We start from the raw sequence: 23427 nt of genomic DNA, 5'->3' as shown, positions 1-23427 counted from the left end.
TTTGAAGATCATGATGAACATCAAGATCATAATTTTGAAAAATTTTTAATGCAAAGAAAACATGCAAGACACCAAACTTAGAAATCTTTAATGCATGGAAAATATGAATGCAAAGATGCACATGAAAAACAAGAAAAGACACAAAACAAGAAATCATCAAGATCAAACAAGAAGACTTACCAAGAACAACTTGAAGATCATGAAGAACACTATGAAAGCATGAAATTTTCGAAAAATGCAAGAAAAATTTTTAAAGCATGCAATTGACACCAAACTTAAAAATTGACTCAAAACTCAAACAAGAAACACAAAATATTTTTTTTATTATTTTTATGATTTTCTAATTTTTTTTGGATTTTTATTAATTTTTTTTCGAAAATATAGTTTTGAAATACGAAAAATAAAAAGATAAATTTTTGAAAAATATTTTTGAAAAGAAAATTACCTAATCTGAGCAACAAGATGAACCGTCAGTTGTCCATACTCGAACAATCCCCGGCAACGGCGCCAAAAACTTGGTGGACGAAATTGTGATCCTTAAAGTTGTACTTGTATGGAATTTGAAATTGGCACGTGTGATCACAACTCCGTTCAGCTTAACCAGCAAGTGTACTAGGTCATCCAAGTAATACCTTACGTGAGTAAGGGTCGATCCCACAGAGATTGTTGGTATGAAGCAAGCTATGGTCACCTTGTAAATCTCAGTTAGGCAGATTAAACAGTTTTGGGTTTCGAAAATTAATAATAAAAAGAAATAATAAAAGGGATAGAATACTTATGTAAATCAATAGTGGGAATTTCAGATAGGCGAATGGAGATACTGTATGGCTCGAGAACGCCTGCTTTCCTACTGCTTCAACTCAATCCTTCTTACTCCTTTCCATGGCAAGCTGTGTATAGGGGTTCACCGTTCGACGATGGCTACTTTGTATCCTCTCTGGAAAATGGTCCTCTGCGCTGTCACTCGCATGGCTAATCGTCTAGAGGCATCACACTGGCCGAAGGCTACATCCCATCCTCGCAGTGAAAACTACGCTCACGCGCTCTGTCACCGCACGGCTAATCACTGGTTGGTTTCCGCTCCTGCTGGAATAGAATCCCTTGATTCTTTTGTGTCTGTCACTAACGCCCAGCACTTGCGAGTCTGAAGCACGTCATAGTCACTCATTACCGGAATCCTACTCGGAATACCACAGACAAGGTTAGACTTTTCGGATCCTCATAAATGCCGCCATCTATCTAGCTTATACCACGAAGATTCTGTTGGAGAATCTAAGAGATATGCGCCCGGCCTAAGGTAGAACGGAAGTGGTTGTCAATCACGCGCGTTCATAAGTGAGAATGATGATGAGTGTCACGGATCATCACATTCATCAAAGTTAAGTGCAACGTATATCTTGGAATAAGAACAAGTTGAATTGAATGGAAGAAAATAGAATTGCGTTAATACTTGAGGTACAGCAGAGCTCCACACCCTTAATCTATGGTGTGCAGAAACTCCACCGTTGAAAATACATAAGTAAAAGGTTCAGGCATGGCCGAATGGCCAGCCCCCAAAGTGATCAAAAAACCGAATGGTCAAGAGATGTCTAATACAATAGTTAAATGTTCTATTTATAATAAACTAGCTCCTAGGGTTTACATGAGTAAGTAATTGATGCATAAATCCACTTCCGGGGCCCACTTGGTGTATGTTTGGGCTGAGCTTGATCAATCCAAGAGCTGAGGCTTCTCTTGGAGTTGAACTCCGAGTTATGATGTGTTTTGGGCGTTCAACTCCGGATCATGACGTTTTTCTGGCGTTTAACTCCAGACAGCAGCATGTACTTGGCGTTCAACGCCAAGTTACGTCGTCAATTTCCGAATAAAGTATGGACTATTATATATTGCTGGAAAGCCCTGGATGTCTACTTTCCAACACCGTTGAGGGCGCGCCATTTGGAGTTCTGTAGCTCTTGAAAATCCATTTTGAGTGCAGGGAGGTCAGATTCCAACAGCATCAGCAGTTCTTTTGTCAGCCTTTTTCAGAGTTTTGCTCAAGTCCCTCAATTTTAGCCAGAAATTACCTGAAATCACAGAAAAACACACAAACTCATAGTAAAGTCCAGAAATGTGAATTTAACATAAAAACTAATGAAAACATCCCTAAAAGTAGCTTGAACTTACTAAAAACTACCTAAAAACAATGCCAAAAAGCGTATAAATTATCCGCTCATCAACAGCGCATAGGACCATTTTCCCGAGAGGATTAAAAGTAGCCATTGATGATCGTGATGCCCTACATACAGCTTGTCATGGAAAGGAGTAAGAAGGATTGGATGAAAGCAATAAGAAAGTAGAGATTCGAAAGGATTCCAGCATCTCCACACGCCTATCAGAAATTCCCACTATTGATTTACATAAGTATTTCTATCCCTTTTTATTTTTTATTTATTATTAATTATTCAAAAATCCATAAACCAATTTAATCTGCCTAACTGAGATTTACAAGGTGACCATAGCTTGCTTTATACCAACAATCTCTGTGGGATCGACCCTTACTCACGTAAGGTATTACTTGGATGACCCAGTACACTTGCTGGTTAAGTTGAACGGAGTTGTGTCCACACATAGTTGAAAGAGCAATGAATTTTACAAAATACAATAACAAAGGAATCACAATTTCGTCCACCAGCAAGCGCACCAAAATTATCGTCAAGTATTAACCCACAGTGGAGTGGGATCATATCCACAGAGATTGGTAGATTTCAACAATTTTAATCAATTAGTGAATTAGTCAAGCTCAACAGAATAAGTTGTAAGTGCAGAATTATAAATGGCAGAAACATAAATGGCAAAGGATTAAAAAAAAGTAATAAAATGTAGAAATGGAAATAACAGGAATGTAAAGGGGAATGGGATTTCTCAGAATGTAAATAATGCTATAAAATAATGCGAGAGATAAGAATGAGGGAATTCATTGAGATCAGGAGATATTGTCTCTTTGGATTAAATCCAGCTCATATCCTCTTCAATCATGCAACTCATTGACCTCTTGGCAATCATGATTGATTGAGCCCCAATTCCTTGATGACTCAATATCTCAGATCTTGATCAATAGCCAATTCCTTGGTCTAATTGCTCATGAAGAGAGATATGCTTGGTCCCTGATTATACCACACATCATCGTAGGTCCAAGTAGAGGGAGGATTGTATGTCACCATATCAAAACACCAAAACCCAGATTCTACTCAAGTGTGAGAAGGGATTTCTAGCATGGTTTCATGTTTCCTTTTCCAAGGTTCCCATGAAACCCATTTTGTATTCAATCTCTTTTCCAAGTTAATTGAACACTAAGCATGAAAATCGAAATTCCTTCTAGCAAATCAAAGAGAAGATGAAGAGAAGAAGAAATTCACTATCATTAATCCATCAAGTACAATAGAGCTCCCTCTCTCAATGAGAGGGAATTTAGCTACTCATAGCTTAGAGAGAAAGCACAAAAGATGGAAGAGATGAAGTGTGAAAAGTAAAAAGTAAAATCCAAAACTAAACTCTGTGACTTGCTAACCTCTTTTCCAATACTTCCAAGGGTATTTATGCTACTCCTAGATCTAGAAAATAAAGAAAAACTACAAAAGTTAAAAGAAAATTAGAATTTGGAAGGAAGAGAAACTCAACAAACATGATCTTCCAGCTGGCGTGTGACTGGCGCTTCTCTGGCGTGTCACGCCCCTTCTGTTTCTGATTTAGCGCGCCACGCCTCTCCATTCAAGTGGCACGCCGTCCTCTGTTTAACCCCTGGTATGCTACGCCTTCAAGTCAAAGTGGCACGCCCAATGTCTTCTTCCTCATCTTTATGCTTATGGAAATTTGTACCCGCGTGGCAAGCCCAGGGTCTGGCGTGCCACGCCCTTCTTAAAGCTTCACCCTCTTGCTGGCGTGCCACGCCTCGTCATCCAAGTGGCACGCCTGAGTTCATTAGCTCCTCTTCTTCCTCTCTGGAAAATACTACCAGCGTGTCATGCCATGAGACTGGCGTGTCACGCCCTTCATTTGCTTCATCTTTTTGCTGGCGTGCCACGCCTCATCTCCCAAGTGGCACGCCTAAGTTCACTGGCCCTTTAATTCCTCCTCTGGAAAACACTACCAGCGTGCCACACCATGAGACTGACGTGTCACGCCCTTCATTTGCCATGGTCCCAGAGGTTGGCGTGCCACGCCTAGATGTTCAAGTGGCACGCCAAAGTGGGATGATTGAGCTGGCGTGCCACGCCTTCGATACCAAGTGGCACGCCCAGCTTTATTTGGCCTCCTTAGGTGCTGGCGTGCCACGCTACATCACTCAAGTGGCACGCCTTAGTGGGACTTCTTGAGCTAGCGTGCCACGCTTTCGATACCAAGTGGCACGCCCAGCTTTTGCATTGTATCCTTGTTCACTGGCGTGCCACGCCTTGTTGCTCAAGTGGCACGCCCATTCAATTGTGGGTCTTATAGGCTTGGCATGCCACGCCTTGGTCCTCAAGTGGCATGCCCAAGTGAACTTTGGGGCTGGCGTGCCACGCCTTTGACACAAAGTGGCACGCCATAGTGATGGTTCTTCTAGTAAAGAATTGGCGTGCCATGCCCTGCTTCTAGCGTGCCACGCCCCTTTGATGGTCTTCATTTTTTCTCTCTGGAATGTTGTACCAGCGTGCCTCGCCCAGCTTCTGTCGTGCCACGCCAATACATTTTTATGGCATTTGTTCCAAGTGGCACGCCTGCTTCACACGCCCGACTTGTTTTGTTGTTTTATTTCCCATTTTTTATGTCTTTTCCACCTGAAATCCAGCACAAACTCATTTCAAAGCAATGTACTATGATATTCATCAATTAAGGCATGAATTGAAATGATCAAATGAGATTATGCCTCATTTATGGTCCTTTTTATGCAAGAAAAAAGGGTAGATTATGTAAGTCATCAATTCCCTCCCAAAGGACTTAATGGAAAGTCATAAAGAAGGAATGGAGGAAGATAATCAAAAGAAGGCACACTCAATTGAGGCAGAAAAGTCCATAGAGGAAGGGCTCACAGAACCACCAATTCAAGAGGCTCTTGATGAAGAAAACACTCCAATAATCACACACCCACAAGTTTTGATATCCAAGAAGTGAAGGCAACTAACAAGAGCACCAATCCTACCCCTAATCCAGCAAGCAAGCTCAATCAAGCCATCAACAAAAGAAAGCTTGCTAAGGAGAGGCCAAGACAGGGGACACCATCTGGTTTATCTCTTCCCTTGAGGTCATTCCTCTTAACAAACTGGAAGAAGAAGAAGAAAGTGAAAAACAACATGTCAAGCTAGTGACAATAAAAGAGCGCTTATGGGAGACAACCCAACCTGAGGTAATCTCTTTTTATAGCTATTTCAATAAAAAGGTTGAATAGTCTTATCTGTATTGCAAGGAGCTAAGTTTGGTGTTGTACACTAAAACAATTTAATGGAGAATGAAGAATGCTAAGTTTGTTGTTCCACCAAAATCTCATTTAAAAACACATTTTCACCTTCTGCATAAATAGTTGCTAGCTCTAAGCAATCAGAGAAACTACTTAATCATTGTCTGTTTTCTAGTTTTTAACTTATGACCTTTAGCAAAGGCAAAAGGTTTCATATATATGTGTGTGTGTGTGTGTGTGTGTGTGTCTGTGTGTGTGTGTGTGACTAGTTGTATAAGAAACATTGGTAAGGAATTAAGTTTGGTGTTCACACACCAAAAATAAGTTGAAAAGCCTACAAGCAAATCTTGCATACTAACCAGTTGCCTAAGGGCTTGAGAAACAAGCAACTTTTAAGGATTATACAGGAAAACATTCAATCTATGAAAGGGTTCTACATCATCATCCAAAGGAGGAACAATAGAGAGAAATAATGATGATAGAAGGAAATGTTGAGAGATGTTCCCAACAGGTTCTATTGACACTTAATCCTTGTTGCTTTGAAGTATTTTAACTTGGGGATTCCTATATGTCTTGCTGAGGTGTTCAATTAGGTGCAAGTGGAGATGTTTACCCAAAAATGCTAGCCTGCATTGTGCTTGTCATTCATTAGCTTAAATTCTGATTTGTTTCCTTCTGCATCAATAAAAGAAAAATGTTTGAAACAGAAACTGAGTGTCCAATGCTGTAGGAATTAGAATGAGAATTTAGTGGTGGTACTTATTTGATTTAATGATTAGCTCAATAATAAAAGCTGCATGATAGAATGTCCTTGAAGTATGAATTAAGTTGCTGCTATAAAACCTTTTATTAGTGAATATCCCTTGAGAATAAAGCAAAATAAGAAAGAAAAAGAAAAAGAAAAGCCAAGAAGTGGCAAAGAAACAAACAATAAGGCTAGGCACCGATAGCTTGGACCTTAGGACATATGCCTGTGGTATTTTTGTACTAGGATATGCTTGGACAATTAGGTTCTGAAGAGTATTTTAAAACTTGGCCACTTGGATTAACTAATCTGGGATTGCCAACCAAAAGTCCACTATCAAGAGCAACGTAGTTACAAAGCATTTAGTGATCCAAAGAGATGCTGAGCATCAATGTTCCTAGGAAGAAATTGTGGGCCAAGTGTCTGTGGTGAAGAAGTGTTGAGCAAAAATGGAGCCAAAAGGCTGTTGCAACACTTGCCACCAAGCTCTCATTAATAAATAAGCTTTCTAAGGAAAAGAAAGAAAGAAAAAGCTAGCAAGGGAACAATCAAAAGTAAGGCATTATAGCAGCAACTCTAGTGAACCTTTAAAGAAACATTTCTTATCTATCACCAAAGAATAAGTGAGCTACATTTGTCTGCATAAAACCCCATGAACCAAGTTCAATTATCTGCTAAATAAGGGCATGTATGCTTCTTTGTTTCATTTCATTCCTTCTTATGTTTAGGCTTGCTTGGGGACAAGCAAGATTTAAGTTTGGTGTTATGATGATAAGTCATCTTATGCTAGCTTTTCAAGCATTTTTCACTTGTTTCATTAGGTTTTATGCACTTTCTTGCATTATAAGTAAGTAATTTGGTGTGGATTTGCATGGTTATGTCAATTCAATCAACCATCATTTATTTGACACAAAATCATAAGGTTTAAGTTAGAATTAGTTGGTTTTTGAATAAATTAGAGATCTTGTGAATTTGGTGATGCTTTGATTGGTTATTTTGATTACTTGTAGGTGAAGAAATGATGAAAAAAAAAAGGAAAAAGGAATCTTAGAGCACGCTTTTGACCTTAGGCCACGCTTTGAAAAGCGTGACCCAGGAAAATAAAGCGTGGCACTCAACCAAGGAAGCAAGGTGTAGCACTCAAGGAACCAAGCATAGCGCTCTCTAATCGAGCGCAGCGCTCTTTAATTGAGCGCTAGCAAGGAGAGCCAACACCAAGCGCCCAACACCAAGGCACAAGGCCAAGGGCGCTACGTTGAGTTTTGTAACTGAGCGCTACAAGGAGGCATCAAACATGGAGCGCTTTGTTAACTTGTTTAACTTTATCGGGCTCCCATCAAAAGAAACAAGGCGCGACACTCTCATGAATGGGGCAGCCAAAGTTCAAACTATGCACACAAGGCATAGAGAAAGCGCTACATCACAAGGAAATTGCTAGCAAATGAAGCCAGCAATGTTCGAAATGGGGACCTTATGCAATCAAAGAAGGGTGCTACGTTGAAGCCTTTCACTGAGCGCTACTAGTGGCACAAGGAACTTGGCTAAAATGGGAGAGCTAAGAATTGAAGAGGGAGACAAGAGGAAGCAAGGGGCGCTGCGTTAAAATAACTCACTGAGCGCTATGTGAACTTGGCACGAGACAAATTAAAGGCACACAAGGGGACTAGTGAGCGCTGCGATTACCTCACTTAATCGAGCGCTCCACTGGAGCTAGCCCCTGTACCACTTTTCAATAAAAAGCCGTCTTGGATCCACTTCTTCACCAACTTGAAAAGCCCACTCCAAGTTTTGAAAATCAAAATTAGAAAGTGTATAAATAGGAGTTAGTTTGATCTGTAAAGGACCTTTTTGCTCACTTTTACTTTCACTTTTACCTTTAGCTCATTTTTAGTTTTCATTTTGTCTTTGAATTTGGGAATTGGAATCGAGATCTAGTTTTCTTTTTTGATTGTTCTTGATTTGGCAACTTCTACTTTCTGTTTTGAATTTTGGATGGAGATTGAAGAAATTCTGTTTCAATTCTCGATCTAAAATTTATCTTTGTTCTTCTTCTGCATAATTCTGAGAATTGAGGAATTAGATCTATGTTTTATTTGCCGTTTCATTTACATTTCTTCTACAATTTATTTTCTATTTGATCAAGGGAGAAATTAAGATCTAAATTTGTTTTCTAATCTCATTGCTCCTCTTTGATCTTCAATTTCTCTTTTAGATTTCACAATTGAGTTAAGTTTTCTTCTGTTTTGCTTCTTCAAGCAATTTTTCCTTTCTGCTTAGATCTTCTACAACTCATTTCATCTTCTACTTCTTTGATTGATTGCACCTTATATTTTCTTGTTAAATTCTGAATCCTGGCTCCCAGATCCTTTTACTCTTCAAGCAATTTAAGTTTTTCAGCAATTTAGATTCAGTGATTTGGATTTCTTGCACTTTAAGCTTCAGCCATTTTCATTTCTTGCAATCTAAGTTTCAGTCATTTACATTACTTGCGCTTTAAGTTTTAGCTCTTTTACTTTCTTGCACTTTAAGTTTCATGCAATTTACTCTTTTTCACTTTACTTTTCTATCAATTCCCATCTCCCTTTTATTTTCCTACAATTTAACTTTTGTTGATCACAATTCACTTAAATCATTAATTGTTTGTTTAACTAAACTAATCACCTAAAAAAATTGCTCAATCCATCAATCCCTGTGGGATCGACCTCACTCATGTGAGTAATTACTACTTGATGCGACTCGGTATACTTGCCGATGAGTTTTGTGTGTGGAATCGTTTTTCCCTCATCAGTGAATCACAAGAAGGACAATGAACCACAGGCGCCAACAAAAGGCAAGCAAGTCTCAGAGTCACAAACACAAGATAAGAAAGAGGAAGTGAAGCCATATGTTCTTCAACTACCTGACCCTCAGAGATTGCACAAGGAAATGAAGGATCAACAATTCCCTAAGTTCTTGGAGATTTTTTAGAAATTGGAGATCAACATTCCACCAGCTGAAGCCTTGGAATAAATGCCACTTTATGCAAAGTTTCTCAAAGAACTCATCACCAAAAAGAGGAGCTGAAAGGAGAAGAAAACTGTGATCCTCACCCAAGAAAGCAGTTCTGTTATCCAAAAAAGGGTTGCTACCTAAACTCAAAGATCCAGGAAGCTTTTTCATACCATGCACCATTGGGAACATACCAATTGACAAAGCATTATGTGACCTGGGAGAAAGCATCAATTTGATGCCATTCTCTATGATGAATAAGCTGTCAATAGAGGAGGTCAAACCCATGAGAATGTCACTACAGCTTGTTGATAGATCCCTCAAAATACTCAATGGAGTGGTGGAGAACCTTCTAGTTAAGGTTGGCAAAATGATTTTCCCTGCTAACTTTCTAATTTTGGACATGGAAGAGGAAGGAAGCGACCCAGTTATTCTAGGAACATCATTTTTGGCCACAGCAAAGGAAATTATTGATGTGGAAAAAGGTGAAATGGTTCTAAGGGTACATGATGAACAGATAGTCCTCAATGTTTTCAAAGCAATACGGTACCCTGCTGAAAAAGAAAATTGCATGAGGATTGAGATGAAGACCCAAACTGGAAGGAGAAGCCCAAGGAGTCACCTCTAAAACTCATAAGCTCATCCTTGGAGTAGAAGAAAGTAAACGAAAAGAGAAAAGGGGTTTAAGAAGTCAGAAATTCTAAAGAAGAACTACAAACAAAGACCCCAGTGGTGACAACTAATAAGAAAGGTCCTGACATTGAGGCTGCTAAGACGGAAGAATCATCAAAAAGGGGGAAGAACAACAAGAAAAGGGTGCCTAAAGGGTGAAAGAATAAGAAAATTCCAACTGAAGGATTCTCACCTAGAGATAAAGTGAGGCTAATCTATCAACAAGTGGAAACATCTTCGCACTTTTCTGGATACTACACAGTGAACAAAATCCTTTCACTTGAGCATGTGGAAATCATCAAGAAGGATAATGGAAGAAATCTTACAGTGAGAGGGGAGAAATTGAGGCACTATGATCATCAACCTCCTTAACAGAGGACAACCGTGAAGCTAGTGACATTAAAGAAAAACTTGTTGGGAGGCAACCCAACCAGAGGTAACTTTCTTTTTTTTAGCTGTTTTAATAAGAGAGTTAAGTAGATTTCCCTGCATTGCAATGAGTTAAGTTTAGGATTGCACACCAAAGTGAGGTCATAACTGAACAATTCAAGGTTGAATGTGTGATGCTAAGTTTGGTGTTCCACCATAGATTTTATTAAAACACATTGCAACCCTCCAAATAGCATGACTAGTCACTAACTCTAAATAATCATAGAACTACTTAACAACTGTTTACTTTTTAGTTCATAGTTCATTTTATTAACAAAAGCACATGATGTTCAAATTTGCTACATATAGAAGTAGGCAAGGAACTAAGTTTGGTGTTCACACACCAAAGTAAGTTCAAAAGTTTACAAACATACATGCATGCTAACCTTTTCTCAAGTGCTTGGGGAACAAGCAACTTTTAATATCATTGCTGGAAGTTATTCAATCTCTTGGAGGAAACAAGTGGACATCGAGAGGTTGTATTGTTACTTGACTATCTCTAGCTTAAATGTGTTTATTGAAAGTGCAATTATGCCCCTATTGATCAGTGTGCTTTTAGTCATGATTCATTTGCATTAGATTTATTTTCATTTTGGTTTACTAGTTTAAGTACCTATATCACTCCATCTTGCTTGAATTGTATGCTTTGTTTCCTAGGCTTCAATAAAAGAAAATGTTATGAACCAAAGAAGAGCAAAGTCCATGAAAAATGAATAAAGTCTTAGGATATATGGTGGTACATGCTTGAGTACTTAGTAATTTCACAATTAAAGTGGAAGGGGAGAATGTTCCCTTAAGTATAGGCTCAGTGTGCATTCTATGAAACCCTTTAAAACATCCTTGCAAAAAGAAAGAAAAAGAAAAATAAGAATGAAGAAAAAAGAGAGCAATGAATAAGCTAAGCACCAATAGCTTGACCCTAAAGATATATACCTGTGATGCTTTTGTACAAGGATATGCTTGGATGATTAGGTTCTAAGGAGTGCTTCATCACTTGATAACTTGGGTTAACTAACTCGAAATTATCAACCAAAAGTCCATTATCAAGGGCAACCTTGCTACAAGGCATTTAGCAACCCAAAGAGGTGCTGAGCATCAATGTCTCAATGTTAAATTGCAAGTTAAGTGTATGTGGTGTGTATGTGTTGAGAAGAGGTTTGAGTCAGCAAGTCCTAAAAGGTGCTTCAACACCTAACACCTTGAACCAACTGGGTCGAGAGTGTTGACTGAAAGCTTATCATAAAGAGCTGCCTTAACATAGAGCACTAAGCTTCAACAAAAAGAATAAACCTCTAGCAAGGAGAAAAAGAAAAACAAAAAGTTCAAACTAAGGATCAAAGAATAAAAGGGTTTCATAGAAGCAGCAAAGTTAGTATTTAAAGGGTTGCTATAACTTGGAAACCAATAAGAATATGAACTTCAAAGATGTCATGCATGAAACTCCATGAACCAAGATTGAATATATTTCAATAAGGGCTTATATCTCTTTGTGTTTTCATTCATTCTTCTTATATTTTACTACTTGCTTGGGGACAAGCAAGATTTAAGTTTGGTGTTGTGACGCCTAGGCATCTTTGGCTAGTTTCACAAGCCATTTTCTATACTTTTCATCATTAAGTAAGCATTTGGATGAGTTATCTATGCATACCTTGATTCATCAAACATTAGTGAAATATAATCATTTGCATGAGATTTATGCAAGAACTACTTGATGCATTGAATGAGGCAATATCTTGTGATTATGACAAAGCTTTGATGTACTTGTTTGATTGATGATAGGCAAAGAGAAGCAGAGGAGAAGTAGAGAAGAAGCAGAGAGGCTGTGGCGTTAGTGGCTAAGTTAGCACACTAACGCCATAGTTAACGCTCAACCAAGGAGGGTGCTGAAATTAGTGGCCAAAGTTAGCTCACTAACGCTAGCGATAACGCTGGCTCAATAATGGAGGGTGCTGGCGTTACTGGCCAAGTTAGCTCACTAATGCCAGTGCTAACGTGCTTTACAAGGAAGAAGCTGGCATTAGTGGCAAAGTTAACCCACTAATGCCAATGCTAACGTTGCCAAGGAGGAAGAAGAAGCTGGCATTAGTGGCCAAGTTAGCCCACTAACGCCAGTGCTAACATGACTCAAGAAGAATGGCAACGTTAGTGGCCAAAGTTAGCTCACCAACGCCATTGCCCAAGGAAGAAGGTGCCAAAGTTAGTGTGCTAACGCTACCAATGTTAGCACACTATCGTCTTCGATCATTGCACGAAGTTGGGGCTGGAAGATATGGCTAGTGTGCGTACGCACCAGAGAAAAATTGGTGAGTGTGCGCACGTACGAAGCAGTGTGCGTACGCATAAGTGGCTAAACTCACCAGGATGTGCACACACGAAGCAATATGCGCAGGCACAAGAGATAAAAATTACAAGGATGCGCACGCACGAGTCAACATGCATACGCACAACAGGCGCTAGCGTTAGTGGCAGCGTTAGCACACTAATGCCAGCTTGGAAGAGAATTGTGGCATTAGAAATGCTGTTAATGCCAGTACCAACGCCAGTTTCAGGGCACTCATGCAAGTATGAAAGCATTAGTAAGCTAACACCAGTGTTAACTTCAGAAAGGACCACTCCTAACTTGTTTTAACTAAGGCCAAAGGGCCCACATCCAAGTATTTGAAGACTCATTTGAAGATCACAAAAGTAGCATATATAGGAAAAGTTTTGAACTTGAAGAAAGGACGAACTCTTACACAAGAGGATCTGAATTAGGAAACTCTGAATCATTTTTCCTTTCTTCTTTTTACTTAGTTTACTTTTTATGTACTTTCTTTTTCTTCGTAAGTTTTCCAGAGCAATGATCAACTAAACCCCTCATCATTAGGGGGAGAAGCTCTATTGTAATTCAAATGAATGAATGAAAATTTTCTTCTTCTCAATCCGCTTGTTGTAGCTAAGAAAAAATTTCTGTGCATGATAGATCTATTCACTACCGGAAGGGAATTTAGGTCTACTTGAATCTCTATGTGAGCGTTGGAAGAGGGATCATAGAATTCAATTTGAAGCTTTTTCCCTCAAAAGTCTTTTAATCAATAAATTCTTGGTTTGAATTGAGATCCTAAGAGCTTGTGTGGCTTATGGATTAGAGAATTGAACTAAACCTCTTCTCTTGAACACTTAGATCAAGGAATTGGCAATTAATTGTGTTAAGAGAAATTGGGTTGCCAAGGAATTAGAACTCAATTAATTATAATCCGCCATAGATCTACTTCATATGATTGAGAATGAAGTTGAGACTCATTGATTCATGAAGGATTATAACATCTCCAATCCTTAATGAATCTCACCCATTGTTATTCTTCATTTCAATTGCTTTAAGTTTCTTTTTATCTTTGATTCCCAGCACCCAAAGCCCATTTACATTTCATGCAATTTATCTTTCACTGCCATTTACATTCTTGCTTTTACTTTCTTGTCATTTAAGTTTTAGTTCTTTAACTTTCTTGTCATTTAAGTTTCTGCCATTTACATTTCACAATTTACTTTCAGCACTTTATTCTTCAGCAATTTACTTTCTGTACATTTACTTTCTTTGTAAATCACCATTTTGTGCACTCAATTACACAAAATCATCAAATATTTGCTTGACTAGATGAATCACCTAATTAAAGTTGCTTAATCCATCAATCCCTGTGGGATCGACCTCACTCAACAGTGAGTTATTACTTGGCGATTCGGTACACTTGCCGAAAGAATTTGTGTGGTGCGAATTTCCAGTCATCAATAGGTCTCTGCCTCCTTTGGGGAGTTGAACTAGGGATTGCAAAACTCTACAAGACGCAGGGATCCCTGTGGGAGCTGCCTCGAATGGGATCCGACTGTGGGAAATTTTTCTCGCGGGATGTGGATGGGGGACAAAATTCCCCGAGGAAGACGCGGGGACATAATTGTTTCTGGAGCATTTATAAACTTTTTTACCTACAAATGATAATTTCTTGAGCTAAACATTAGTGGGGCTACACTGAATTGCAAATTGTAATGTAATATTCTAGGGCAACAGTTACAAAAATGGTAAAACCAGGAATTGTTTAATTGTTTACTTTTTGCAAGCTGGAGGTTCCATATCCACTATAAGAAGATGACATGAGGAATTGAACCAGTGACCAATTTTCACGGTCTAAGGCATTTGTGAGATGTTCCAACTTGCTGGAGGAAGGAATAAGGAAGAACTCATTATGACAATAAAGCATTAAATAAACTATCAACTGAAAAAAAATCACCTGGCATCCTTTGGTAACAGCTATTACAGAACTCTGGTTTCCATTAACTACATTCTGGATGAAGTTTAAGAGGACTCTGGTTTCCATTAACTACATTCTGCATGAAGTTTAATGAGGTAGGATGCCAAAGCCTGAAATATAGAAAAATAACTAAGGAATTCTAGCAACTAAAAGTGAACATATACAAGTAAGATAGATACATAAACTTGATTGCCTTGACTAATAAGCCAACTTATGTCCAAGGAAACAAAAAAGAAAAATTAAGAAAATAAGCCAATTATTTAAATATAAGCTCAGCCTCATTATAATCAGCAGCAAGGTTTTCAACTTCAACCAGAATCTTGCAAGGTTTTCAACTTCAGCCAGAATCCTACAAAACCATTCAATTTTACTGCATAAATATAAGCTCAATCTCATTAATTACGAGTAAATTTTCTAACACAAGCTCCTGAGCTAATGAGCATTCACTTAAACAAGGAGAGAACAGAGAAAGATGATCATTCCCATTCAATAAAGTGAATTTACTTGCCAAGCATACTAGAGAGAAATTTTGATAATACTCACGGTTCAAGCATCTAATAGCTTCGTCTCTGAAATTTTTCATTTTTTTCACCATGGGCATAATAGCAATGCAACACGTCAACACTTCCCACCTAAATTTGATTGAAAAATGCCACAACCTCTGCATCATATAATTATTTGAGGATAAAAAGACTTGATTATACACAAACTCCAAACTCAAGAAACTTTAAAGCTTACCTTCAATCTTTCATGAGCTTCTTTCACGGTTTTTCCATGTTTTTTCTTTCTCCAATTATGCCCATTCTTTCTAAAGTATCCTAAAACCGTTCAATTAAATAGAAATAGTAAACCACCTGCAATAATTAAATGCAAGTCATGAAGTAACGTCTTCAAGATCATTTAGCAAAAACTATGAACCTAGAGATGAACTAAAATCATAAACCCTAAACAACGCCAAATTTTATGCTAAACAACAAAACACTATTAATAATTCCAAATACCATGTGAACTAATAAAGTTATGCAACATGAATACATATGCTCTTTTACTACCATACTTGAGGGAGAAATTATTTACCAAATTTACTGAAGTGCCATAATCATTGTAGTGAAATTTACAAGATCTATTAGAACACTAGAACATGAATACCTTAACTTCAGATATATTTTTTTGATAGAAGACTTTAACATTAGATAGTGAGCAACTAAAAATATCTTTACAGTAGAAACTAATTCAACTAAATGAATAACATGAGGACTATAGTGAACGTCAGAAAAAATACTACACAAAACAATAATCAACCGCCTTAATATTCAAAAGTTCTGATAATAAAAAATAATATCCCTAATCAGAAGTTCTAATAATCAAAATCAACACTTTTACCGCAAGTCAGAAGTTCTGATTATCAAAATCCTTATTCTCCAATCAGAATATCAATTCATTATAATAATTAATTATTTACCTGATAAGAGAAGAAGAGGACGATTGAAGAAGAGAGCAGAGAAGAAGTGGCGAAGCTAACAGAGATGAAGAAGGTGACCAGACCGAGAAGAAAAGCGTCACCAGTCACCGAGAAGCTGGTATCTCTGAGGATCAGTCGTCACTCATCCATCATCAACCGAGGAGTTATGCTGAGGGCCGAGGTGTCTCTGAGGCTGGTGTGTGGTGACAGTTGCTGGTCAGGGTGGCGTCGTGCGTGAGGGGAGAAAAGTGCCTGGCTAGGAGAGAGGGTTAGGCTCCATGGATGGGTTGGGAAATGGGGTTAGGAAAAAGGCTCCATGGTCACGCGTGAAGAGAATGAGGGTTAGGGCTCGATGGTTATGATTATGAATGAATGCGGAATTTGGGGGAGGGGGATTGGGAATTTTGGGAGGAGAGAAAATTGGAGTCAAAACGGCATAGTTTGGGAAGGGGTTTCTCAAAAAAAAAATTAAAAAACTATGATAGTAGGGGAGGGAACTCTATTGACACGTTTTTGTACGGTGCCAGATTAATCATAGGATAGCCACGCTTTTCAAGCATGTCGGTTTCCCTCTCTGGTCACGCTTTTCAAGCGTGGCAAAAAAAGCGTGGCCAAGTATCAAATCAGTGCCACTCTTGTAAAAGCATGCCAATTTCTCTCTATGGGTACGCTTTTCAAGCGTGGCAATAAGAAAACGTGGCCAAATTTCAAATAAGTGGCCACCCTCGTAAAAGCGTGCCGATTTCCCTCAAAGCGTAGCAAAAAAAGCGTGGCCAAATCACAAATCAGTGGCCACCCTTGCAAAAGCGTACCCATAGACCACTTTTGGGCACGCTTTAAAAGCGTGACAAGAAAAAGGTGTGCCGATGATGAGCGGATATTTTATACGCTTTTTGGGGGGTAATTTCATGTAGATTTTAGTGTGTTTTAGTTAGTTTTTCGTATTATTTTATTAGTTTTTAGGAAAAATTCATATTTCTGGAATTTACTATGAGTTTGTGTGTTTTTCTATAATTTCAGGTATTTTCTGGCTGAAATTGAGGGAGCTGAGCAAAAATCTGATTTAGGCTGAAAAAGGACTGCTGATGTTGTTGGATTCTGACCTCCCTGCACTCGGAATGGATTTTTTGGAGCTAAAGGAGTCCAATTGACGCGCTCTGAATTGGGTTGGAAAGTAGACATCCAGGACTTTCCAGCAATATATAATAGTCTATAATTTGCGCGAAGATAGACAACGTAAACTAGCGTTCAAAGCCAGTTCCATGTTGCAGTCTGGCGTTCAGTGCCAGAAACAGGTTACAAGTTGGAGTTCGACGCCAGAAACAGGTTACAACCTGGCGTTCAACTCCATAAACAGCCTAGGCACGTGAGAAGCTTAAGTCTCAGCCCTAGCACATACCAAGTGGGCCCCAAAAGTAGATTTCTGCACCAATTATCTTAGTTTACTCATTTTTTGTAAACCTAGGTTACTAGTTTAGTATTTAAACAACTTTTAGAGACTTATTTTGTATCTCATGACATTTTTAGATCTGAATTTTATACTCTTTGACGGCATGAGTCTCTAAATTCCATTGTTGGGGGGTGAGGAGCTCTACAGCGTCTCGATGAATTAATGCAATTATTTCTGTTTTCCATTCAAACATGCTTGTTCCTATTTAAGATGTTCATTCGCGCTTCACTATGAAGAAGGTGATGATCCGTGACACTCATCACCTTCCTCAATCCATGAATGTGTGCCTGACAACCACCTCCTTTCTACATTAGATTGAATGAATATCTCTTAGATTCCTTAATTAGAATCTTCGTGGTATAAGCTAGAATTGTTGGCGGCATTCATGAGGATCTGGAAAGTCTAAACCTTGTCTGTGGTATTTCGAGTAGGATTCTGGGATTGGATGACTGTGACGAACTTCAAGCTCGCGAGTGTTGGGCGTAGCAGACGCAAAAGGATCAATGGATCTTATTCCGACATGATCGAGAACCAAAAGATGATTAGCCGTGCTGTGACAGAGCATTTGGACCATTTTCACTGAGAGGATGGGAAGTAGCCATTGACAACTATGACACCCTACATACAGCTTGCCATGGAAGGAGCCTTGCATTTTTGAAAGTGAGGAAGCATTATGTTACAGAAATTCAGAAGACAAAGCATCTCCAAAACTCCAACATATTCTCCATTATTGAGTAACAATTATTTATTTTATTCCTTTTCACCTTTTACAATTGAACTTGAAAAACACTGTTGTTGGCATCCTGACTAAGAATAATAAGATAACCATAACTTGCTTCAAACCAACAATCTCCGTGGGATTCGACGCTTACTCACGTAAGGTATTACTTGGACGACCCAGTGCACTTGCTGGTTAGTTGTGCGGATTGCAAAAGTGTGATTGCAATTTTGTGCACCAGCCGAAAGGCCTTTTTTCTTGTAGTGTTAAGTAATTGCGGTGCATTCTGAATTTAAATAAGGTATACTTTTAATCTCAACTTGTTTTAAACTAAATTTGTTTGTATGTCGTCATCATTAAGAAATTTCGATGCATTTTGGATATGAACTATTATACATATAAAAAGAAGACAACAATGATAATAATAACAATAATGAAAGAGAAAAATAAGGAAAAAAAAAGAAGTAGAAGAAAAAGCAACAGTAACTTCTTCAAGTTTGTTAAAAGTCATTCCAACCTTTGACATAAACTGCTCATCAACATCATAGATAAACACAAAAAAAAAACAAAAGGGTTCCTAATTAAACCAAAATGTCTTTTCAAATACGCCAAAACTAAGAATAAAAGCAGATTCAATGAAAAAAAATTGAAAAATCCTACGCTACCTACCAATTCAAGCTTTAACCATAAACACCAATTTTCACAAATAAAAATGAAATTATTCAACTAAAGGAGTATCAAATACTAATAACGGACTACGTTAACGAGGTTTGAACCTAACCTTATTCATTTGATTCGTTTCAAAATAATATTCCAATTCGTCCTGGTTCAACTGATAGTGTGAGCTTGCATCACTCATTGTTTTCGAAAACGAAATACCTATTCAAACTTAATTTTACAGCTTAATTTTAAAAAAATTTGATCCAAATCTTTAAATTAGATCAAAGAGCATTGATCGTGAATGAAAAGAATGCAGAGAAAAAAAAGAACACAAAGAAAGAAGAGAACGCAAAACAGAAAGATAATACAGAAAACGTTAAAAAAATTTGAAAAAGAATGCGAAAATCCACATAGAAAAAAGAGTTATATATAGTCGCACTTTAAGTCAAAAAGTTATTAGAAATAACATCGCCTGGAGCTGAATTAGATTATAACGTCTTGGTTGGACTTAAATTGTTAAACGACTTGAATGCAGAGCTTTATAGATAAGGTATATAGACTTTTAACTAGAATTTGAAAGTCAACTCATTTTCATTTTCAACCTAACTCCCCCCTCCCCAAATCTTGTAATTTGATTTAATCGCTTGATCTTCATTCGCAAGCTAATTCTTTTAGGAATGGATGAAGATAGTGTTATCTACTAGAATAATTAGCTTGCGTGTTTTCTTTAATATGGAATGTAAATTTTTTAAATGATAAAGTATATTTTTTATCTCTAAAATTTGTTTAAAATTTTAAAAATATCTCTAAAATTTATTTTATTTTAATTTTATCGTAAAAATTTTTTATTTGAATTTAATATACTCCTGTCAACTATTTTTTCAAAAGATTAAGACTAATTCAACAGTATTTCCAAGAATAATTTTTAACACAAACAAACTAAATATAACTATCATACATCTTTATTAGATTAGTCATAAACTTTTTGAAAATTTAGTTGTTAGAGCTATATTTAAAAACTTTTAAAATAAAATTAAAACAAAATAAAATTTATAGATCCTTTTAAATTTTTCGCAAACTTTATAAATAAAAAATATATTTCATAAATTATAATTAATAAATCATACGTTTCAATTTGAATAATAATAAAATTTATAAAAAATATCGGATGATCCGATTTTATGTAGACTGAATTTTAAAATTCTAAAATATACAAATTAGAGAGTCCTGTTTGACTTATTAATATCTTTTAATTAAAAATATAAATCGAATAATCTGATTATTAACATTTAAGCATTTGATTCACATATGACTACAAATCGAACTACCACATATGGGTGAAACACACCCACTTTCTATGCCCGTGCATATCATACTTCCTTTTCAATATATTAATTAATTAATTTCTGATCTTCACATGCACCGCGAACCCTAGTTTAAAATAATAATATTGATTGATTAATCCTCCAATTTGGATGGTGTCGATCATCCAAAACCCCTTCCATGTATATAAAAAACAAAATATCAAGCCATGTCTTAGACCAGACTTAGATGACGGATAATCTGATAGAATGAGAATATATTTATGGTGACTGCTGAGTCAATTAAATCATAAACCGCAAAAATCCGAGGTGAATTTTTATTGTCCTAGAAACCAGAGGCAGGTGAAACTTTGTTATTATAATAATTAATTTATTATATATATGGTCTTAAAATTGACGAAATGCTGTGTAAATACTAAATACTAGTAATTAAAGCCATCTACACCCAAAATAAATCTTTCTAGTTATATATTTGAATTGATAGCGAGAAGAAGATACATATAAAAAAAATATAAATACACCCGTAAAAAATTTTTTACATAAAATATTATAAGTTATTAAATTGTTCAATTAAATATATCCACTCAGATATATCAAATAATTTAATAATTTATAAAGTTATCTTTATTTAAAATAAAAAAAATCTAAAAAAGTGCACCAAAAAGAAATAAGTATACAAAACAATATCATAATTCGTGTGGTATAGATTTTGGGACACACAAGCTTTATAATGGCAATTGGGACATATATGGTAACGACCAAATTTTTAGTATAGCATGCTTGTATCGAAATGTTGAGTGTTACTAACTTAACTATATTGATACTATTCTTAATAATATCAAACTTGTAAATGGTTTAATGGCACTCAATTTTTATAAAAAAAAAAAACTTTGTTTAAAGATAATTTGCAAATAAAAAAAAAGTGAGATTTTTTTGTTTTTAAAATTTTGGGTCATTCCCAACATTACAAAACATTATAGAATTATCATTTTCACAAAAAATAATAATTTTTGACAATTTTACTGATGCCAGGACATCTAGGCTAGTTTCACTGGCCTTTTCTTTACTGTTTCAGGGTAGTTTCATGCATTTTCTTAGTGAATAAGACAAGTTTTGGATGAAAATACACTTACACCTTGATTCAAGTAACTATTGTGAATTTCACATGATTTCATAAGGATTTTGCAAAGATTGAATGACAAATTGATGATGCATAATCTCATGACTTGGGCTAGAGTTTTGATGCACTTTATTTGCTTGATTTCAGGACAAAGGAAGCCTGGAAGAACCACGTTAGTAGCTACGTTAATCTAGTTAACGTGACTACTAACGTGGAATGGGATGAGCTTGCAACGTTAATGAGAAAAGTGATCACCAATAACGCCTGTGAAGCCATCATAAGCCCACGTTAATTGCCACGTTAACTAGGTTAACGTGGTAGTTAACATGGAGATAAAGAGAGCTCCAGCGTTAGTGGTAAACGTGAACACCACTAACGCTCCAAAAGTTGGCAAATTAGCCACGTTAAGAGTCACGTTAACTTAGTTAACGTGAACTCTAACATGGAAGGGAGGAACAATGCCAACGTTAGTGACACTCACATTTGTCACTAACGTTGGATCAAGCTAGCATTGCCCACATTAGTGGTTGTAAAACCCGGTTAATTAACGGCTAATTAACCCATAAATGAGAATTTATTCTAGAAAGCCTAAAATGTGATTTTTATGGCTAAATGTGATAGAGGAGACTGAGACGAGAATTTTGGTACCAATTTTATAGAATTCGGACCAAGATTGGACCGAACGGGCCAAACCGGGCCAATTGGACCCAAAGTGGGCCCTTGGCCCAACATAACTAGACCAAAACCCTAGTTTTCAGCATTCTCTCTCCTCACTAAACACACTCACATGCTGAAAATTAGAGAGAAAGGGAGAAGAACACTCTCTCAAGTTCTTTCTCTCACTTGATCTTCAAACCACCATAACTTTTGATCTAGAGCTCCGATTGCCGCCCCGTTTGCGGCCACGCGTTCACCGCGGAGAGATCTACAAAACCCATACCATCAATCTTGAGGTAAGCCACACTTTTCTGTTCGAATCTCAGCCCTTATTTTCGAGTTTCATGGGTGAAATGTTGAGATTTTGGGTTCTTTGATGTTATAGGACCCAACTCTCTTGAAGGAGAAGGTTAATCTTGTCTCCTTGGACCTTGGGTATGGTAAGATTCTCAACCCTAGTGTATTTTGTGGTTTTATGATGTTTGGGTTTTGAGATGTTGTGTATGGGTATGATGATTGTGGCTTAGGTTGTGTATATGTGTATATTGGAGCTTGGTTGGTGACTTTGAAAAGCTTGGAAAGGGTTTGGTGGTGAAAAATCTGTTCTTGGAAGGGTTGAGGCCTTGAAAGCTTGTGGATAAGTGGTTTGGAAGTGCTCCGGTGGAGCTTGGGGAATTCGGCTAAGGTATGGTTTCGGTTTCCCGTATCTAATATGTAATGTGGTAGGAAATACTTAGGCTAGAGGCCCTAAGATAGGCATTGAATGGTTGATGTTGTTAAATGCTTGAGATATATGATGTGGTCATATATGTGATGATGATTATTGATGCCTTAATGGTATGATGTATGAGAAATATGCATGTTGTAATATATGCTTGATGAATGGTTATGGTTGAATTGTGGGTTGAACCATGTTGATGGTGAGTATGATGTTGATTGTGTACAATAATGATTTATTGGAATTGGTGTTGTTGATAATTGGCAAGAGGAATAGTATATGATATGTCAATATGTTTGAGTTTGAGCCACTTGGGTGAAGTGGAGTAAAATGATGAGATAGTGATTTTGGTAAATTGTGGTAATGTGTCAATGTGTGAGTTGAGGAGGCTTGATGTTGAATTTGATACATTTTGATTGATCTTAAAGAAAAGGGATGAAATTGGCATGTTTTGATTGATTTTGGAAAGAGTTGAAAATGGTTTGTTTTGAAAATGGCATATTGTGGTTTTGAATGAAATTATGGTTTTTGGGCATACTTTGACGGGACATAACTTGGACCACGGATCTCCGTTTTGTACCAAATCTGTTTAAAAATGAAATTGGATCCGGGATGTCCATGCCGTTCGAAGAACGGGTGAAAAACAATTTAAAATGAGGAAGTTATGTCCGTCGGAAGATTGGGGTGTAAATCTGTGAAATTCTGCAGCTTTTTAACTTAGAAAATTTTTAGCAGAATGACCCCTTGCGCGTGGGCGCACCTGGCGCGTGCGCGCCGATCTTCCGAA

General features: G+C 37.2%; 1 long non-coding RNA gene across 6 annotated transcripts; it reads right to left on the bottom strand.

Moving 5' to 3' along the window:
- Positions 1-1447: 1447 nt before the first annotated feature.
- Positions 1448-16433, bottom strand: LOC130950929 (uncharacterized). 6 transcript variants are annotated; one of them, XR_009073773.1, is made up of 6 exons: positions 15996-16431; positions 15272-15387; positions 15077-15165; positions 14513-14882; positions 14333-14438; positions 11615-14210 (listed from the first exon to the last, which is right to left on the bottom strand). It is a non-coding gene; the product is annotated as an uncharacterized LOC130950929 (long non-coding RNA). The 6 variants fall into 6 exon arrangements; XR_009073775.1 differs by lacking the exon at positions 11615-14210 and adding an exon at positions 1448-2066 and having other exon boundaries at positions 14333-14882; positions 15996-16433; XR_009073776.1 differs by lacking the exons at positions 11615-14210; positions 14333-14438 and adding an exon at positions 1448-2066.
- Positions 16434-23427: the final 6994 nt, after the last annotated feature.

Source organism: Arachis stenosperma, chromosome 9, assembly GCF_014773155.1.
Source record: "Arachis stenosperma cultivar V10309 chromosome 9, arast.V10309.gnm1.PFL2, whole genome shotgun sequence".
In the NCBI taxonomy this organism is placed as follows: domain Eukaryota; kingdom Viridiplantae; phylum Streptophyta; class Magnoliopsida; order Fabales; family Fabaceae; genus Arachis; species Arachis stenosperma.
The sequence above is the reverse complement of the archived record's forward strand: the minus strand, read 5'-3'. Positions and strand labels throughout refer to the sequence as shown.